Here is a 17,413-nt window from a genome sequence, read left to right on the forward strand (position 1 = left end):
ATTAGACATTGTTAGTGTGTATGTGTGCATGTATGAGTGGCAGGCATGGGGCAATCGGTTCAGTACATAAGTACAAAAATAAATACTTCTGTGCAATCAATTTAGAATCTAAACACAAGCACTTCTGTCTTGAAGCTTTCCTAGTTAGGACTACATACATGAGAACCTTTCCAAATGTACTCCAGCACATACATGGAGTACACATATGAGTACCTTTCAAAAGTAATCCAGCACACACACTGAATACACATAAGTATGTCTTAAACTGTACTTCAGCACATACATGGAGTGCACATATGAGTACCTTTCAAAATGTACTTCTGGACAGCAGACATGCCAAGTACACATATGAGTACTTGTCCAAATGTACTTCAGCACATACACAGAATGTACTCCAGCACATGCATGGGGGTACACATATGAGTACCTTTCAAAATGTATTCCTGGACAGCACATATGCCAAGTACACATATGAGTACCTGTCCAAATGTACTTCAGCACCTACAATGATGTAGTCCAGCACATGCATGGAGTACACATATGAGTACCTTTCAAAATGTAATCCAGCACACACATGGAACACTTTTGACACTGCAACTGCAGAGAACTCAGAAGTTGCATTCTAAATAATACGTACTTTACACAAGCAAATCAATTCAATTCACTATAAAGAGACATTTCTGGTTGTGTTCAAATTATGCAAAGCAAGCATCTTGTCCAAAGTTTCCAGTGTATTGTCAATGTTTTATATTTTTTTAATAATGGTTGCCTACAAAAACAAAGCACCCATTCAATGTTTTGTTGGTTTTTTTTGGTTTTAATGGCACTTAGAAAAATTATTGGACACATCATGCTGAGGAAATGGGAGCAAAGTGCTTTTCTCAATGTCATACTGAGGAAATGGGAGCAAAGGGCTTTTCTCAATGTCATGCTGACGAAATGGGAGCAAAGGGCTTTTCTCAATGTCATACTGAGGAAATGGGAGCAAAGTGCTTTTCTCAATGTCATACTGAGGAAATGGGAGCAAAGTGCTTTTCTCAATGTCATACTGACAAAATGGGAGCAAAGGGCTTTTCTCAATGTCATACTGAGGAAATGGGAGCAAAGTGCTATTCTCACTGTCATACTGAGGAAATGGGAGCAAAGTGATTTTCTCAATGTCATATCAAACATTCATTCAAACTAGGTTTGTATAATAACCTGCAAGTTCAAGAATATCGGGCTACCAAGAATAGCCTTAACTTAAATGCAAATCCAAAGTATGATTTCCTTTATTTTTGCTTTCTCAATTTAGATTGAAAATGCTGAAGTTTAAAATTAGATACATTTAACTATGCTAAGGAAAAGACTGACAATAATGAGCATGAAATGAGTGAGTGAGCAGGTCATCAAATGAATTTGTTTACTCATTAGCTAGATGTATTTCTAAATGGAATTAAATGTAAACAGAAGAAAATCTTCTCATTAATAATGGATAGTATACAGCATGCTTTAAAAACAGTAGGTTAACATGCTGCAGTTTCACAGTCAGGTAGAATGACACAAATGTGCAAGACAAAGAAGGGATTAACAGTCTGGTTAGTAAACTGACATATATTCAGTGAGGTCTGTGTTGTCATTTTATTGTGAATACAAGTTATACTGAGTCAACAAAAAATGTACATATGAAATAATGGAATGAAACATTCTTGGTCTTTTCCTAAAAATGATTTTCTATGGTTCACAAGTAAACATACCTGAAGAAGAAAACACAACCATCTTTGATAATTATGAAATGCTCAAATTTTCCAATTTTGCTAATTAACTTAGGTTTTGGCCAAGTGGTCTAAGTGGTCTAAAGTGCTCTCCGTTACAGATCACTGCCATCTCACCTCTGTCTGCGTGGGTTCGAGTCTCGGATTCGGCTAATGTGGGTATGTGAGAAAGCTTGCTAGTAGCTTCTTGTGGGTCAGTGGTTCTTTCTGGGGGTTTTCCTGGGTTCTTCCTCCACCAATAATACTGGCTGCCATGCATAGCCTATGGCATTAAACCCTACAACAACAACTTAGGTTTTGCTAATTAACTTAAAGTATTATTGAGAAAAGTCTTAAATTTTGCTTGTATTCCAAATGTAATTTGGAGTACAGAGTTCAAATTTTCAAACTAGACTCTACAATATATGGTACATTTCCATTTTCAAAATGGACTCTAGTCCACAGAGCAGATTTCCGTTTTCAAAGTAGGCTCTAGACCATGGGCACATTTCCACTTTCAAAATGGACTCAGGACTACAGGGTACATTTCTGTTTTCAGGACTCCTTAGTACAACGAGTATTGCTATAAGTACTTGGATTTTCAGGCCTCCTGAGTACAATTAGTAACCAAGTCAATTACTTCACTCTGTGTCTGGTTGGCTAGGTAGGGAAGTTTGAGAGTTAGCATAGGTATAATTCTGAAAGTACCTGCTCTAAAGAGAATCCAAAAAGTATTGGAAATTATAGTGAACATTCTCACACCTATATATTGACATGTTACTTTTAAAAAAAAAAAAAACAAGTTTTAAAACATAATGAACTGTTGAAGTTTATGAAAGTAACCAACCTGTACACATTTCTGGCAGCCTCTGCCTTAAGAACTTTATCCTAAATATAGAGGTTGCATTAACACAAAATTCGGTTAACCTGGACATAAATTAATCAATCATGACAGATAGGATCCTACCTTACACCTATGTAATGATCCTACCTTACACCTTTGTAATGATCCTACCTTACACCTATTTAATGATCCTACATAACACCTATGTAATGATCCTACCTTACACCTTTGTAATGATCCTACCTTACACCTATTTAACGATCCTACCTTACACCTATGTAATGATCCTACCTTACACCTATGTAATGATCCTACCTTACACCTATGTAATGATCCTACCATACACCTATGTAATGATCATGCCTTACACCTATGTAATGATCCTACCATATACCCATGTAATGATCCTACCTTACACCTATGTAATGATCTTACCTTACACCTATGTAATGATCCTACCATACACCTATGTAATGATCCTACCGTACACCTATGTAATGATCCTACCATACACCTATGTAATGATCCTGCCTTTTACCCATGTAATGATCCTACTGTACACCTATGTAATGATCCTACATTACACCTATGTAATGATCCTACTGTACACCTATGTAATGATCCTAAATTACACCTATGTAATGCAAAATACCAGTAGTGGGATGCAAAATGAGATGGCAAAGATGCATCTCAGTTTAAAATAGTTTTGTGCATCATAAATCTATTCAATTTTACATGAAAAGAGAAATGGTTACAAACAGCCAATACCAAAATTATATTTAAAATCTTATTTCATTGTTTCTGTAAAGAATATTCACTCAATCCTGATAATTTGCACCTGCTTCTGTAATTTTACACGTATCCATTATTGATGAAGACTTTGGCCCCTTGTAAGTCTTGATCCTGAGAAATTTTTGGTTGCCTTTCGCATGCCACACAAAACCTCTTGATGTGCCACCTTGCGGCACACAAGCCCTAGGTTGCCTACCCCTGATCTATAGTTATGAGATAGGCCACTGTATTACATGTGCTCCTCAATAACAGTATTTGAAATATTTTTCTTCAATATTAATGGAATAGTCTGTATTATGTTCAAGTGAGGACTGCATAAACGATCTAGATGTGAAAGCATTTGAAAAATCACCAATATCACTGAGAGATGAAAAGATAAGTTAAAACATGGTAAATTACCTTATTCCGAATCACTTACTGATAATCAATGTATGGTCATGCAAACCTGGCGACATGGGATACAAAAATTTTGCTCTGCCTGAATACCAGGTCATAATGCATTGAATTGAACATAAATTTCTTTGTAGCCAGAAGAACTAGCTGCTTGAGAATTTTACTAATCCCACTGAATCTTCACTACTTCTTTATTAACTGACTGATGACAACTGAAGCTATCAGACTACTGAAATTATAAAATCTGTTAGTACAGCAAGAAATGTAATAGCCCCAGACTGATAATTGTTAGCCCTGTAACTGGCACCAAATGAGACTAACATGGTTAGTTCAATGCTATACCTCATTTTCTGGTTATATTTTACAACAAAGCCAAACTATGCTGATATCTATAAATAGTTTATAAGTAGTAGACATTGACCTCAAACTAATTTTGAACAATACATTGATGGCAATTTTCAAATCTCTGCATGGTAAAACCAACTAAATGCAGTATGAAACAATCAATATATTGAAAGTATTAACAACTAGCATGTAATTCATAATCTTTCTGACATAACAGTCAATTCCTCAACTGTGTTTCAGCAAATGGTTCTAAGACAGTAAACATGACCTATATCTAAGTAACTAGCATGACTACTATTTAGTAATTATTCATCCACTTGACCTATATCTAAGTAACTAGCATGACTACTATTTAGTAATTATTCATCCACTTGAGCTCTTGAGTCTACTCATTATATTTTACTGTCTTTTCTCTTTGGCATAAAAACTGTTTTAAAACACATAATAACAGAAAGAAAATAAACATATACTATGCAGTAACCTAATTATAATTAAATGTTAGATCCATTTATTGTTCGTAATACAACTGTTCTACATTATTCAAGTGGAGACTACAAAGAAACTGTCTGGAATCATTACTAAGGATACCATCTTTGAGATCATGCATTCTGACACAGAACTGGTGTTACAACTTTTGACATATGCCACATGGAACACACAATGTTTGTCACATGACTCCTCCATAGCAACAGATGAGACCCTAATATCATATACATTCTGTACTAATTAGTAATGAAATCACTGCTTAGTGGCTGCCTACCATGCAAAATCCAAATGTACTGCAACTTTTTTTTTACCTTAATTATGATAATTAACTTGTGATTTAACACCTGTCCATTTATTATACCTCATCAAGTGTAGGATATTGGTAGATGTTCGCTTAACACAATTGTTTCCAATCTAGTTCTTAAAATATGACATAGAAAAGAAGTACAACCAACAAATAAAGTAAAATTCAACAAACAATTTCCTTAGAATACAAAGTGAAAATTCAAAATACACTTAGAATATTAGGAATTAAATCCCAAATAATCATAAATATCCTAACACAAGTCCATAAGTATAAAATGTTCCAAATGAATTCCAATAGTCTTGAATATCCTGATGTACAACAATGATGTAATAAATAATAATAATAATAATAATAATAATAATAATGACTTTGTATAGCGCCTAATCTTTAGAAGCTCTAAGCGTTTTACATTAAACACCTATAACATAAAAAACATATATAATGATATTATTACATAAAACAAACACAATGAAATTAGAAAACATAAAAAACATGCTGAAAATATTTAAGGTAGGGAACATTATTAGGTCTTTAAGTTTTAATAAAGAATGCCTTTCAACGAGTTAAAAATAATTCCACAATAATTTCTTAATCCCAAGTAAATAAGCACTTAGTAATTTCATTGAATAGTTAAATAACTCTTCTCAAATTAAATCTGAGCACATGAATAAGTGATTCCACAGACTGATCTCAAAACAGGAATGAATTTTTTGACCCCCTCTCTCTCTCTCTCTCTCTCTCTATATATATATATATATATATATATACACATATACATACATGTATATATATATATATATATATATATATATATATATATATATATATATATATATATATATATATATATTTCACTTGACTTGTGACACAACAGAATTTTCTGGAAAACTAATGGAAAATTCATTGAATTTAAATTCTAACAAACATCTTTATCACTACTTCATACCATGACAAAAACCAGGTACACAAAATTCCACAACCCTCAAAAGTCAGGTATACAATATAAAATAAATATACATAACACATATTGCTACGATGTCGGCAGTGTGGCAGTTTATAGTGATGTCTAGCAGTGAGGCAACATGCCACAGACATGTAACATCATGTCACACCCAGTCACATTACCCTGACGCCATGCTGACCAGTCCTAACACTAACCTCTTAATGCTGAGCACCAAGCGAGACATGCTGTTAATACCATTTTTGTAAGTCTTTGGTATGACTCAGCTGGTGATTAAACCCATGACCTACCACTTCTGAGGTGGACAATCTAATCACTAGGCCACCAGAGAGGTCATCTTATTATTGTTCTCAGAAAAAATATGTTGAGAATTACAAGTCCTTTTGTTTGTTTTTTTTTACAAAGATTTCATGACTTTAATTTAATATTTTCAAATGCTTTTTTTGTACAAACATTAGAATGGAGTTCATTATTGATATCACATGACTACTGGACCTCTGATACAATGGACATGTACTGTAGGCTGCAAGATTTGGGTAGTCATATGACTATGTTATGTATGTATTATTTATTGGCTGTTTTCAAAGATTATATGTATATCTGTATTTTGTAATGGACCTTAGAGCAAAATCAAGTTACTGGTCTGCCTAACTAGTGATATTTATTATGTAAACAACATAATACATAACTAATATTTCTCAATTATTTTAGATTCAATGTTCAGATCATTACTAACAGACGTACAAGCTGAATGTACAACAATACTGTTTCAATAGAAAATGCCTAATCTTATTGGCAACTAAGAATGTTTTATAAATTTGTGTTGAATTTGCACACCCCCACTGCAAATTGCAGTAAAATAGATAAACAAAATGCTTATTTGATAATAAAATGTAAGAAATGAACCTTGTATTATTATCATTTATTCTGCTTTTTTTCATCATGAGTGTTAACATTGTTGTTGTTATTGCTGTTGTAGGGTTTAACGCCATTTTTCAGCACAAGATAGGCTATACATGAAGGCCAGTATTAATGGTGGAGGAAGAACCTGGGAAAACCCCAGAAAGAACCACCGACCCATGAGAAGTTACTGGCAAGCTTTCTCACATACCCACATTTGACAAACCTGAGACTCAAACCCACGCAGACAGAGGTGAGTGGCAGTGATCCATAAAGGTGAGATCTTTAGACCACTCAGGGCCACATGCATTAAAGGAAAAAATATATCCACTAACTCCTTATTGTATGTAGCATCCATACTGTAGTGTGCATCACTTATGTCAGATAACATATGACACATTGTTCATTAATGTAAATATATACAGAAACAAATCGTGTTTGGTTGTACTCAAAGGTTTGAGTATGTTATCCGACTGAAAACTGGATCCAACAAAATCTCAAACATGAGAGGGAAATATCAACCAGCTGCTTGAAGGCATCTGCCATTCATGCACGACAGAGCATTGATAAGATGGGGGTTAAATGTATGAGAATTAGCACAACTGGTGCAGATTTTAAAAATAAAAGTATTGACTAGTTTTCATTACAGAAGATTTGTTGCCTCCAATGATAATTTTTCACGGCATGTATTCATCCACTGAAAGGATGCATCATACATGTTCAGGAGAAGGGTTGGGTTTATGAGATGATGCAGCAGTGGAATAAAGCATTTTTTCTCAAGCACAGTTTTATATTTTTTTACAATATATAATTTATGTTGGAGTGCATTTTCTTACATGTCATTTTCAAATTATTTAAAAGGCGTCTCACAACTTAAGTGCACAAAAAATTACTTTAACAATTAATTTATGGTGTCCCAACAAATAAGGTGTCTCAACATATACAGTAAATATGGTTCTTCGTGGGCTAAACCAATAATTTGGAATTATCGTGAATTCAGTCAAGAACATTTTGAATTATATTATTGTGACATATCAAAAGAATGTTAACACACTGCCACATTCCAGGCCATTGGCACATTAGCACATTTGAGACTATAGGCACATCAGCATATTAAATATTGGAATTTATCTGGAACACCACTGGAATTCAATTTGAATTTCGCTACATTTGGACTTTTGATAGAACTTTTAAGACTAATTTGGATTTAATTCACAATACAGTAAATTCTGAAAAAAATCATCTCCTGTTGCTATACACAACACTGTTATTTAGGCAGTAAGACAGCCACACAAACACAAATATCAGGGTTGATGTCTTACACTGTAGGATTAGGCAGAATCCAGTATGAAATCTTCTTCATCTATATGTTATACAGCACATTTTGCTAGCCAATATGACTGCGCATAAAATGAAAAGAAAAGTTATTGCTACAAATGAATAATGGATATATTTCATCTCATTGATGAAAGCTCAGTATTTGTACTTGGGTTTTTGCCACCCTAGTAATACAATGTAAGACACTGACCCTGATATTTGTGTTCTGGGAGTTAAGGTCTTACTGTCTAAATAATGACTTGTTCTGATGTTGACTAACATTGAAATGAGAAGTAAAATTTCTGGAATATCTCAAACACTGGGGAGCCCATATTAACACTTTTCTATAAATTAAAGTCATAATGTTTTAATCAGTCTTTACCTACTCCTAAGGGTTTTTTTTCTTTCTAAAAAATTCAAATTCTCACACAAGGAAATGAATGTGCTCTGTTGGTCTACATTTCAGTTGGCTGCATGTCTATTGCAGCTCAGCCTGAAATGCTGACATCAGATTAAGCTAAAGTACATTTCTTTAATGAAACGAATAAAAATATACTAACACTGAAGAAAGTATTTAGATAACTTCATTTCATTCAGGATAGGACAGTCAGAACAGTAATGATAGCAAAGACAGAAATAAGTAAAAGAGTGTCAGTGTACGTTTCCATCCCTTCATACTCAGACCAATCCGGCTACTGTAGCGGCGATGAGATAATGGACTTCAACCGGCATAGCCCTGACAATCACTAGGTCTTACTTGGGGCTGACTAGTTCATTATAATATGATTTTGGAAAGCTCATGCTTGTGAGATAGCAAGTTAGGAGCTTCAGCAATTATTGATAGTAATTTGTTCCAAATCTCTATTGTACGTAGGAAGAAATTGATGAGCTATATCCGTTATTAAATCACTTCAAGCAAATATCATCTATGCAATATCTAAGAATCGTTGAAAAATAATGCAAGATAGAGAAAATGTGGCTGGTTGTAATTCAATACCTTCACATTATCGTGGTACTGAACGATTATATTATTAGCACTGTATCGTTTGAAGTTTAGTTCAAATAATCGTATTCAGTTTTCTCATAATACAACAATAATCAAACCTGAACCCACATTTTCCTTAACCTAAGCTAATAAGAAATACCTACATGCGTATTATTCTATGACCATCCTGTACTATTACATGAAACGGGTTTGTTTTATGTACAACAGACAATCCATTGGGTCATATTGACACCGGATGTCACGACACACCAACAATGATTTAATAAACCTTCCATTTTAGAGAGCTGACTCAAGGCAGGAAAACGGGCTGTATTGCTGAACCAGGATGTGGTTACGCGCTCTTCATTCACTTTCTTTCTTTCTTTCCTTCTATGTTCGTGAGATTAATATGATATTTTTTATTACGAAAATGTTGTAGATGTTTGCGATAGTGGTAGCATGGAAATATGTTTTTGTGGAAGTGTCGTCTTAGCGGTGATCACTCGAGAGATCAATAAGTTACAGAAGTGCATATAAGTGTAAGCTGGAAATAAATATATTAAAACTGTTCATATATTTTTTGTTATATCCTTGTTTAAAGACCAAATGGAATGAACGTATGTAAACGTGATTAACTCGCTTTAACACGCAACTTTTATCATTCTAGTAACTTGTAACAATACGAGACTATTACTGAAATATTACTAAGCGGTGGCTAAAGATTTTGAGAATAAGTTGAATAAAATATTCCACATTAGCTGCACATATCAAATATTATCCGTCGTCCATTAGATTTGGACTCGATCACTAAACGGACAAGAGTACATGTTCTTAAGTACGGTAGAACTTATGTTACGACGATAGTATAGTAGGGCACTGTAGGAGTCTCCCCCCCCCCCCGTTAAACAAGGTAGAAAGAGAATTTAACATTAGGCAGCCATCTTGGTTTGTATTTTTCACAAGTGGAGTATGTTTGTTTGTACCAGTCTAGCAATCTGTTTTAGCGGAAAATGTACGTTTGTACGCTTTCTAACTGAACTGAATATTACGTCATGTTTTATCATGTGGGGCGAGTCTGTCTGTATTACGCCATCTATTTTTGGCGGGAAATGTGAATTTGCCTGCCCTCTAATGCAGATGAATATCACGCCGTAAGTTTCTCATGTTTGTTGAGTTTATCTTGCTGGGAATGTAATAGGTCGGAGTTTGTCGATCATCTAACATAAATGAATATAGGTTTATCATGTATGCAGTGGTTTTTTTTTTTTTTTTGGAGGGGGGCCTATAATAATAATGTAATCATTAAACGCCACCTACTGCTTAAAGTGTATTTTGAAATTTCAACATTCAGTCATTTACTGAACCACAGAGAGTATGATGCAAAAAGTGGTAAAAATATACAGAGTGATATCCCTCATAAACAAAACAAAACTAACTTCCATATCATCCTTACCACACTATAATCTATGGAAGCCCATTATCGTCAGGTAAAAGAAATAAAATTTGCGCTTTTATGAGATAGTATTGCTTTATTACGAGATAGTATTGCGTTATTACGAGAAAGTATTGCAATTACGACATAGTATTTCGTTATTACGAGATAACATTGCGTTATGACGAGAAAATGTTGCGTTATTAAGAGATAACATTGCGTTATTACGAGATAATATTGCGTTATTACGAGATAACATTGCGTTATTAGGAGACAACATTGCGTTATTACGAGATAGCATTGTGTTATTACGACATATTATTGCGTTATTACGAGATAACATTGTTGTTGAGTTTAATTATAGTGGCGTGTGCACAAATGTGCATGTGCCACTTTTTTTCTGACTGCACCGCAGCCTGCTAGTTGTTCCTGGGGAAGGGAATGGTGCCACCTCCCCAGGCTTTTATGGGTTCAAGGAACCCTGATAGTTTGGCCTCAATCTGTGGGTCCATAAAGGTCCCTTACAGTTGAATGGTTGGCTGTCATTAGTGGGAAGAAGAGCTCGGGAACGGTCCTGGTTGCTTCACATCGCTGGTTTCCTGTTGCATTTGCCTGGTGTTTCTTGCGTTGATTTTTTTTCTTTTTTCTTTTTTTTTCTTTCTTTTTTTCTTTCTGTTTTTTTCTTCTTCAAAATGTTCTAAAAAGGTAAAAGGGGTGGTGGTGTTCTATTCTGTTTATAGAGGTTGTTAGTAGAAATCATGTATGAAGAGAGATTTTCAAGGTTATTATGATATTACTAGTCTAGGTGTTTAGGGTGTGCTTCCTACGTTATGTTATTTATAAGTTTTTAGATATTGCCTCTTTAAGTTATTTATTTATTAATGTTTTTAGAGATTGAATGTTATTTATACTTTATTTAGCAAGAGACCGGAGTCCTAGCCGATTACACGGTTCGTTAAGGACATCTAGGACCGGAGTCCTAGCTGATTACTCGGTTCGTTAAGGACATCTAGGACATCCGATTTTGCGGTTTCCTTAGTTTTTGATAGGTGCTTCGTAAGTGAATTATTTATTAATATTTTTATAAAATTGAATGATATGTTATGGTTTTTTTTGCGTTATTACGAGATAATATTGCGTTATTACGAGATAACATTGAGTTATTACGAGTGTGCATTGTGTTATCAAGTCATATTATTGCGTTTTTAAAAGATAACATTGCGTTAAAACGAAATAATATTCGTTATTACGAGATATTATTGCATTATTACGAGATAGTATTGAGTTGTTACGAGATAGGATGAGACTCACTTTTGATGCATAGGATTTACATCTAGGCTGATTAATAGAACACGGCGGATATATTTGGTCAGAGATTCTTTGATAAGATTCTATTGTAGATTAAGTATTTCACAAAAATATATGTTGGAACATTTAGCATATAATCACCAAGTTGTAATAAGCAGACGTCCGTAACTTGGGTGTATCCTTCTTCCGCTTGCCCTGGTACGATTTAATCTTAACGTGTTCACGGGTAGTAAAAAGCGCACAATCGCATAGTGTTACGTGTATTGGCTCGAATAAACAGTAACACAGAAAGAGTGAAAACAACAAGCTTTTTAAAATTTAACAAATAATGTATTTCCCTGGAAAAATTCTGTTAATAAAAGAAGAAGAATTTACGGTTTCAAGAATCAAATCCAAAAATAATTTTAGAATAATCCACGAATTAAATTGCAAAAGTCCTAGTAATAAATGTTCTAATAATTTCAAGTTCGAATCCTGATGGAAAATCCAAGATGGATGACGATGACGTATGCTGTAGTCAGTACTGTGCTTATCTACAGTTCCTTGTAGAAATACAAATAATGGCACTCCGGTGTTGGAAATCCAAATTAAATTTGTAAGCAATGTCTTTCCAAAATTTCTGTGTGAGCACTCCTCAAAATATTTCCAGAGAAAAAAAGAATTAATCCTTTTGAAATCCATCTGATCTGAAGAAAATTAGAACTATAAATCTAGCTACAACAAAATAACTTGACATCAGTGTAAAAAGCACAAAACTGAGAAATCTCTCTCAAAGCGTCTTTATTAAAACTAACAAATGCGCGTAATGGAAAAAGGAAAAACCGAAATTGCGAAATCGAAGGGGGGGGGGGTCACGTGATCGTGTTTATGTCACGTACACTAAAAATGACCATGAAGAAAACCAATCATTTTCACTCCAAGAAATAAAAAATAAAAAAACATTGTTTACATCTTGAATGTAATCCCATCATGACCTTGGAAACAACCAATCATTTTAAAATAACATAGAACTTGTTTACGAAGGTAGCTATAAGTTCTGAAACAAGGTCATAATTTAGATCAACACCTGTTGTTTATAAACTAACAGTCAAGGTCAAACAATTTTCTGAAACAGTATCATCTCTAGTGAATAATTTACATTACAATAGCATATAACAGAATAAAAAATTTAAAACTGACAAACAATTAAATTAAAAATAAATATGAATTAAATCAGATATACGTAACAATAGACATACACAACAAAAACAAATTCATGTCTTTCTGTCCATGGCAGAAGTGTATGCTGTTTTTATGGCATCACTGTTAAGAGTAATCCTTCAGCGTACGGTCATACAACTGGATTAAGGACTCTTCTTGGATAAAGACACCAACAACCAAGGAATACGACTAGTCCATAAATAAGGCGTCGTTCTACACAAATCATATAGCTCACAAGAGTACGGTGTTTCAAGCACTTTGCAAGGGATTTATACATGCATTGGTCTCGTACAGTACTTTATCAGGCTTTAAATAATTATGAAAAAGAGGTGGTTGTTTCAAAAATTTATGGTAGGAGGGTGGCTGTTATATTTTGTATTAGACATACGTATCAGCTACATGAATGACAAAACACGCAACCATTTTCCCCTGCGATTCGTCCCATGATGGTGTTCCAGATGAGGAGGTCCTTGCCTTTTCAAAAGAGTTTTCGTTTATATCAAAACTTGGTCACTTGTACTCAAAGCACTTTACCATCTTAATCTTTAATTTTGTTTTCGGTGACTTTAAATAAAACAACTTATACTCCTAGTGCTCTGCGTTTCAACCCGAACATGTGTAAAATGGTGTAAACTAGAGTCGCTGCCTTTCCCTCATACTGTAGAATATGAAAATTACTAGATATACATGACCAATGCAGCATAACCATCTTCATCATAAGAAAGAGAGAGAGAGAGAGAGAGAGAGAGAGAGAGAGAGAGAGAATTACATATTAAGCACAATTTGTTCCAAATATGCAAGACATTTTCTACAGTAAGACTGTCAGGTAATCCTTGTGCAGTTTAATTCTACCTACTGTTGATACGCAGTGATAGCAGCCATGAAACTAGTGATCGGGTTGGTTTGGCCTATGGTGACCTAATAATAGTGATGTATAATGCTACAATCAATTTAACTCCTTAACCCCGCGCGCCACATTTACGCTTCGTGGAGTTTTACCCTGCTTCTGAGCTCTGTACCGTCAAAATCATTTAAGATAACACCAAAGTGAGTAGTACGACAAAAAAGTAAAAGTAGCTATACAGTGACACTAAATGAACTATACTAACATTACAAAAATACGTCGGAAAAAAACAACTTATTTGTGACACACGATTGTTTAAGGCCAGAAATTAAATATGTTTGTGTTCGTTACTTTGGATCTCTTGCCTGAGATCTTAAGGGGGCGCTCTACAGATAGTATGAACTTATGAGCGAGTGTAGATTGCAAGGTGAAGTTGTTCACATCTGAAACATGAACAATGGAAATAATGTTGGCATATCTCTATGTTACTTTCATGTACGGTGGCTGAAATTTCTTTGGATATTATACTTCTGGAAACATGATCAAAGCACTCGGCTAACTAACCTGACTGCTCCTTTGTTCTAACAAATGAGCCCAGTAGTATAAAGTATACTATCATTAGCATTTATTGAAATAAGGACAATGGATTTTGCCAGAATAGACAATATCAGCTTCTGAAAGTGTAATTAATGAATTACCAAATATATTAAATTTAAAAAACTCTGTTATTTAAGAGTTGCACATCAGTAAGGCCAATCTGTATATTCTATATCCCATCAATCATACACCAAAATAATGAGAAATTAAAAGTTATTGTAACAGTACGTAAGATGCGCAATTTTTTTAAAACAGTCAATATAACCAGTGAGGAAAGCCAGGCAAATTCTTTGTCTTTAAAAATCTAACTTTGCAAAATACCAAACGTTGAGCACCAAAAACCTAAAAGCAGACTGGTCAGAACTGCACACGTGTACGTTTACAAAAAAAAGTCCAAAATGTGCTAGCGAAATAGCCAGCCCAAAACAACATCTTTTTATACACTCGAGCATCCGACTAAACAAAAATCATTCGGAAGCAGATGTATCCGATGTATTCTGCAGTAACTAAAAACATGCATTTCTTACACCAATTTCAGGCGAAAATGAAAAGAATCCCCTTGGGTTAACGAGTTAAGCATTGACGTTGGTGCCATTTTATAAATATGTATATGTGATTTTGTCTGCTGTTATGAAAATACGGCGTTAGGATCAGACCTATTTGAGTAGCCCTACCATGTAGGACGCCTACCTTGATATTTATATTGTTCGGGTCGACCATGACCAAAATAAAATATCAGGGTAGACATCTTGCATTGTGGGACTACTATCTGAGCAGCTGAAAAAAATGAAAGAAAAGTCAGTCTTAATTTAACAATGAAAAGTCAGTCTTAATTTAACAATGAAAAGTCAGTCTTAATTTCACAATGAAAAGTCATTCTTAATTTAATAATGAAAAGTCAGTCTTAATTTAACAATGAAAAGTCAGTCTTAATTTAACAAACAACAAGAAACCAGTTGAATAAAATAACTGATAATTACAAGTGATAAAATTCAGTGGGCATTTTTGCCTTGAACTAAATACAAATTTAGCTGATTAGGTTTACCTAAAGGTCCGAGACTTCCACAAATCATATGACATCAGCCATTAAAAAACAAACATGTTTATGTATACTGAATCCATGAGTTAGAAACATATCAATTTTCGAAAATATATTTATAATCATCCCACCCAAATAAACTGGTGCATCAGTGTTAGTATTACCAGACTTTTTAAAATAAAAAGATAGTTTCCACTGAAGTTTAGACTGAAGAAAGTCATGTTTAATTCCATGGTAAGTATAAATAAATAAATGAATATATATATATATATATATATATATATATATATATATATATATATATATATATATATATATATATATATATATATATATATATATATATATATATATATATATTATAATGAATTATGAAAATATTACTGATATTATTTCTGCAATCGAAAAATTAAAAAGAGACGGCCTACAAATTCAACTTGATCCAGAATTTTTTATATTTGTGATTTTGAATTATTACAGGCATGTACATTTGAAGATAGATATACACTACCAGCTGAATATAGATTTATAAAGCAGATCCAGCAGGCTATGTTCCAATCTTTGGCTAATGTGAAGGATACAGAAGTTAAAATATTCGTATCTCTCTCAAGCATGATTGATAAAATCAGATCAGAATTAGCTCAACAATACGAAACTAAAAAAAAATATTAATACGCGCGTGAGGCAGTTGTAAAAGTTTATGTCAGGTGACAATGACAATGTTATTAATGAAAATAGTAAAAGGGATTTTGAAAGTGAAAGTTAATATTTATTCAGATTATAATATTTATCCTTGACTTTGTCAAGCAATTCAGATTTATATTTTTAAATTCTACTTTATTATTCTTATATAATTTTTTATTTTGTCTGTTTTCGATGAGATTTTCATTATTTTAGTACTATTTACCCCATCAAAATTATAAAATCTAACTGATTTTCATTCTTTTAGTACTATTTACCCCATTAAATTAACGAAAAATCAGTAGAAAAAATAAATTTTCTTATAAATATATATTCGTTTATGATATTATTATTATTCAATTTTGTTGCGATGAGATTATTTTGATTTATCTCATCTTGTTGAAATGGTTTGTTAAATTGAATATACCCATGAAATCGTTAAGACCTAACGTATAGAGTTATATTCAGAATTTCATTTTGCAGATCAATTATCCGGCCGGATTTGTCAGTAAGTTTGAAGTATATCCTTGATAATAGCGGTTTATGACATCCCAGGTAATCATTATTAATAAGCTCTTGTACGATTAAATATCCAGGACGAACTTGCTGTGTATATGTATATAAAATATATCCTTGTTCAGCTTGATTTATTTTTCAATATCTATTTGATAGCTGCCATCATTTACATCATATACAAGATTGACTGCGATTGTTGATGTGATATTTACAATTCCTGGTGAAATATGTCTACCGCCACAGTACGGATCATTATTATGTTTGAGAAAATTTGATGATGGGTTTATATTTCTCCATGCATCAACGATTTGTGGAAAATGTTCATTGATAATATCGTTTCCCGTATTTTTAATTCGCCAGTTTCAAATTCTGGTATAATAAATGTCGCTATATATGCTTCAGATATTTTATAAGGATTGAGAAATATTTGTTTATAACTAAATATTTCTTGTTTTTTATAATATCAACAGTTGCTTGATTAATATACTGAAGGTCTGATTATTTTGATTTAAATGTATTTTTTCAACGATTTTCTTTTTTAAATTTTTATTTAGACACTGCTCGTGTTATAATCGCATGTTCGTCTTTAATTTTACTAGATAATGATTTGAATATTCTTTCATGAACAACATGCACATAATTTTTATCACGTCTGACTATAGAAACAGGACAGAGATACTGAAGACCAGTTTGTAATGGAGATTCTTCTTCTCGATATTGTGGTTCATTTATT

The 17,413-nt window shown here is 33.3% G+C and overlaps 1 protein-coding gene across 1 annotated transcript in view; it reads right to left on the reverse strand.

Annotated features, from left to right (window-relative positions):
• Positions 1-9,314, reverse strand: part of LOC149784887 (vitamin D3 receptor-like) — a 38,420-nt gene extending 29,106 nt beyond the window's left edge. The window contains exon 1 of the mRNA XM_089978466.1: positions 9,228-9,314. The gene's annotated coding sequence lies outside the window, so the exon portion shown is untranslated. The remainder of the gene's footprint in view (positions 1-9,227) is intronic.
• Between the last annotated feature and the right edge of the window lie 8,099 nt (positions 9,315-17,413).

This window comes from Sinohyriopsis cumingii, chromosome 13, assembly GCF_028554795.1.
Source record: "Sinohyriopsis cumingii isolate HCF-2022 chromosome 13, ASM2855479v2, whole genome shotgun sequence".
NCBI lineage: Eukaryota > Metazoa > Mollusca > Bivalvia > Unionida > Unionidae > Sinohyriopsis > Sinohyriopsis cumingii.